This window comes from Palaemon carinicauda, chromosome 22 (genome assembly GCF_036898095.1).
Source record: "Palaemon carinicauda isolate YSFRI2023 chromosome 22, ASM3689809v2, whole genome shotgun sequence".
Lineage (NCBI taxonomy): Eukaryota > Metazoa > Arthropoda > Malacostraca > Decapoda > Palaemonidae > Palaemon > Palaemon carinicauda.
The window spans coordinates 33,396,764-33,401,763 of record NC_090746.1 but is presented as its reverse complement, the minus strand read 5'-3'; the positions used below and the strand labels follow the sequence as shown (position 1 = coordinate 33,401,763).

General features: G+C 40.4%; 1 long non-coding RNA gene across 1 annotated transcript in view; it reads left to right on the top strand.

Annotated features, from left to right (window-relative positions):
• LOC137616399 (uncharacterized) overlaps positions 1 to 5,000 on the top strand; it is a 536,300-nt gene that overhangs the window by 457,535 nt on the left and 73,765 nt on the right. The window lies entirely within an intron of this gene.

The window sequence follows — 5,000 nt, the reverse complement described above, 5'->3', positions numbered from 1 at the left end:
CTCTCTCTCTCTCTCTCTCTCTCTCTCTCTCTCTCTCTCTCTCTCTCTCTCTCTCTCTGTCCTGACAGAAATCATGTGAATCCTATTCATGGTACCGACAGAGAGTCGTGAAAATAACTGACAGCTACCCTTTGTACTGCCTTTTTAGACGCCTAATCCCATACTCATATGGGGATGCCGATCGAATTTCATTCTCACAAGCAGCAATTTTTTTGGTCTCCAAGATAATTATAACCTCCGACAATGTTTTGTTTTATGGGCAGTTTATATGGATTTTACAAAGATTATACCTAGAGATGGCACTCGTGTTTACGACCAAGTGATTAGGTTTTGTAATAAGAAATTGGAACGTAACTTAAACGAGGGATTCCCTCCCCCCCTACCCCGCCCCCAAGCTACATTTTATTATGGGTGGATAATACCAAAATTAAGGCATACTTTATGGTCAAACTAGTTAAAATTTGACGTCAAATGCCATAATAAAACCGATTCATAAAGCAGTCTACATCAGCAAAAAACATTTTCTATGAATTAACTTTAATTACTTTATAGAGAAAATGTAACACCGTAAACTTTAGGCATGAGTAAACAATTATCAATAAACTAAAAGGCTTTCAATATAAAAAGAATTCACACTAGCACCTGCTGCGTCGCAGGATTTTATACCACCCCTCATTAAGCGAGGCACTTAATTTTCAGGTAATCTGCGATACCCCCCCCCCCCTTTTTCTTTTTTTTCCAAGGGGGGGAGGGGGGAGAGGGCCACTTGCGTCACCCTGAACCCTACACTTTATCACACTCGAGAAGTAAACCAAATTTAGAGATGGGTCTCAGGTAGACCCCACTCTCTGTTTTAAGACAAGCGCTCTGAATTTTGCCATCACTCCCACAGAGGACTTCCAGCACTCTAGCCAAAGGCCAGGTACCTCTGGGTAGCTTTTCATCCAAGGCTAGCACAATATCTCCAACTTCCAGATTATGGCGTAGAGTGGTCCAACTTTGGCGCTGTTGCAGTAGTGGTGGATACTCTCTCGTCCAGCGTTTCCAGAAGAGATCTGCTAGATACTGGACCTGCTTCAATTGGAGTCGAGAGTACTGGTCGATGTCAGCTGTAAGAGCAATGGATGCACGTGATCCCTTGAGGTTTAGCAGCATACTGAGAGACAAAGGCTCTAAACTCTCTGGGTCGTCCGTCACTCGGACTAAAGGGCGGCCATTTATAATGGCCTCAACCTCACAAAAGAGAGTTGAAAGAGTCTTATGTCAGGACCTGCTGTTGACAAATGCCCTTCAGTACTCGATGGATGGCATGTATCTGACGCTCCCAAGCTCCGCCCCAGTGGGAAGAATAGGGAGGGTTATACCACCAAGTGATCCCTTTTGTTGACAAGGCATCACTAACTGTCACAAGGTTGAGCTTCTCCAGCTCCTTACGTAGCACATTGTCCGCTCCAGTAAAGTTATCAGCTGTCATTAGCTGGAATGGGCCGCGCCTGGAAACAAACTGATGTAGAGCATTAAGGAACGAATGTGTCCATTAAATTTTCCATTTCAATGTGAATGGCTCTTGATGTGAGACAGGTGAAGAATACACCATACCGCTTCACCTGCGATCTTCCAATGTTCACCATGAATGGGCCGAAAAAGTCCATTACGGACTTAGTAAATGCAGTTTCCCCCGAGTAGATGCGGTTGGGAAGAAGAACAGCCGTCTCCTGAGTTATGGGGCGCTCAAAAATGGCTCTGCATTGCGCACAGTTCCTTATGACAGACCGAGCTATCGAGTTCACTCGCATGATCCAGTAGTACTGCCGAAGGTCCGCTACTAGGTAGTTTTGCCCGCAGTGTCCCAGTTTCTGGTACCGCCACTGCACTAACAGGCAAACCACAGGCCCTTCCATGGGCAGGATCACAGGGTGCTTGATTCATGCATCGACGGAGGACTCTCTCAGACGACCTCCCACGCGAAGCAGTCCATCAGAGTAGAACGGCTTAAGTCTTACCATCTTGATAGAGGGAGAAACGACTCCACCGGCACTCTTGCTTGCTTAAACTTCTTAGGAAAAGGCGTCCTGTTGAAGCATTCCTAAGACCAGGTTACTAGCATACTCTATCTCTTCGGCAGTTAGGAGGTTCCTTCTTTCAAGGAGTCCTTTTGTGTAGAGAGAGAGAGAGAGAGAGAGAGAGAGAGAGAGAGAGAGAGAGAGAGAGAGAGAGAGAGTGTCTTATCTACGCAATGTTGCACATGAACTTGAGCCAGCTTGAAAAACGTTCAGCAACGTTATTGACAAAGGACTCTGACTTTGTCACTTCCTCTCAGATCAGATGCGTGTTCTTAACTTCTGGGTCATCGTGAAATGACACACCCTTGATGTCACTTGGAGTTATGGGCCAGGTATTGGCAGGCTGTGACAAGAAAGAAGAACCGTTGAATCACATGGTAGATGACCTGGACGGGGTGTTGATGAAGTCTTGCCGAAATCTGCAATGGGAGTAGTGGCAAAAGTGACTTGAATGCCCACATTTTTAGTCATTTCAGCAGCCACAGGTGGTGTCTGATCGCTGCCATCCACGTTTTTTCTGCTTCTCCTCCAACCTGACCTCATCAATGGTGACCCATTGACACTTTTCGTGTACAGACACGTGCGGGACATTTGGAAGAGACCCTCTGCTACTGGTGCTTGACCCACTCTTTGACTCAGGGTTGGAGAAGTAGTTCTTGCGCAACCTGGACATGCTGTCTGGCCTCATATATCCTCAAATTTAGCTCCCTTGCCTTCTTCCTTGCCATATCCTTCTCCACTCTTTCCTTTTCTTCTTGCTGCCGTATAAATTCAAGTCTTTCTAGCTCTTGTTGGGCTAAAAGTGCATTATGACAAGAAGAACGACTACTACTATGCAACTCGCTCTTGCGTGAACTCTTACTAGCAGTCTTGCTTGCATACAGTTTATTGGCATAGCGATGGAGTTATTTCCACTTGCGATGTAAATTCTTCTTGTACCCTACTTACATCAGGTATTTGAAGGTAAGTTATGAATTGTAAAAGGTTCTTGGCAGCCAGAACCGACTTGTCAGCTGCCAGAACTGACTTGTCAGGCGCGACCTTTTTGGTAGGGTGAATTAATGATGCAAAGCCTTTTCCTATGTTTAATGTCACAAGGCCTCTTATGACTTCCTTCATAACAACTTTACATCAACATACATACTGCAAAAAAAAAAAAGAAGATAAATCTATAAGTGACTTATTCTCAAAATATGACTATTGCATAACAATACTATACTTAAGGACCTTTAATATATGTGGTAGCCTTTACACTGGCAAGATGTGCATAGAATAACAGAAGTTTGATGTAAAAAAAAAATAATACTCAATTTACACTATGGTGCATACAGGCCTACTATGGACATAATTAAATTTCTTCTATATTTTTCAGCAATAATATTGCTAAAAAGTGGCCTCAAAGAACAGCAGACAAGATTCAAGATGGATGATCCCATCTGTGCAATAGATAAAACTTAACCTGTTACATCACAAAAAAGCCTATGTGTTTAATATAAGTACTGTACTTCAATCTATGAAAATTATAACTATGAAACATTTAAATCTAATAAAAGTATGGCTAAATCAAACTATTCACAAAATAAAAAAAAAAAAATTGTTACTCACACCGCATGCATCCCAAGGTAGGCTGACGAGTATAACAGAGATAAATTGTAGCATTATACAATACTGCCTGTCTTAAAAAATAAAAGAGCTTCATGTAAAACAATGATATGGTACGTTCCAAATCTGTATACACTGGGGCTCGTCCACGTACTCAGGATTTACATCACATATATCCGTTCCTGACTGGGCAGAAACCGGTCAACATAAATTCAACAATTCTCCAATCTGCTGCGCTTTGGGACTCGTGTTTACCTACAGAAAACCTATAAACAATGGCACATTTTATTAGCAATTACACTTTTCACAGCTTTAATAACGAAATGAAATAATCATATAAATTTTCCTTAATAATTGTAACACCAAACTCCATTAAATCACTTTGCAAAACGTAATTCAATTAAATATGGAGATCGTACTTCCGGTTCAAGATTCTGGAACATTTTACAGGTAAGAAATCTCATAAAATGATACAATAAGACATGAACAAGCAATCTTAATTTTTTTTTTTTTTTGCAATATTTCATCTAATACCAAAAATAAGGCATACTTTATGGTCAAACTAATTAAAATTTGACTTCAAGTGCCATAATAAAACCGATTCTTAAAGCAGTCTACATCAGCAAAAAAAAAAAAAAAAAAAAGATTTCTATGAATTAACTCTGTTTACAAAGAAAGTGTAACACCGGAAACCTTAGTCATGAGTAAACAATTATCAATAAACTAAAAGGCTTTAAATATAAAAAGAATCCACACTGGCACCTGCTGTGTCGCAGGATTCTATAATTGTTGTTTCTCAACTTTGGCAGTGGTTTACAAACTATGAACACTTGTTTCTTATTACTTTACCTTGTTTTCCTCATACTTTCATACTAACGTTGGAGAATTTGGAAATGAAAACTGTGGGTCTTTCGTTCAAAGATTTTGACACTGATTTCCCAGCCTTTGTTACCGACAGTTTTATTCGACATAGCTCTTGGGTGAGTACTCTTGTTGAATTCAGAATCGTGAGGGATGACTGATTTCATAAGTTGATCCCGTTAACTTGAACGATATGGAATTAGCTACCTTTATTCGTTATTTTAACTTTATTCTTTAAGATGGGTGTATGTCTTCATTTGTCCAAAAAAAAGTTCTCTATCCCTTACTTTCTTGAACGAACGATTTAGGTTTGGCACACTTTAGTATACCTAAAGAAAAACATTGGAATTCGCAAGACTTGACTTATTATTTCTTCTTTATTCCTTAAAACACAAATATTGATAATTTGCTAAGACTTGGTACCTTTAGCTAGCAAAATTGCCTCCTACAGGATTAATTTAATAATTATAGATC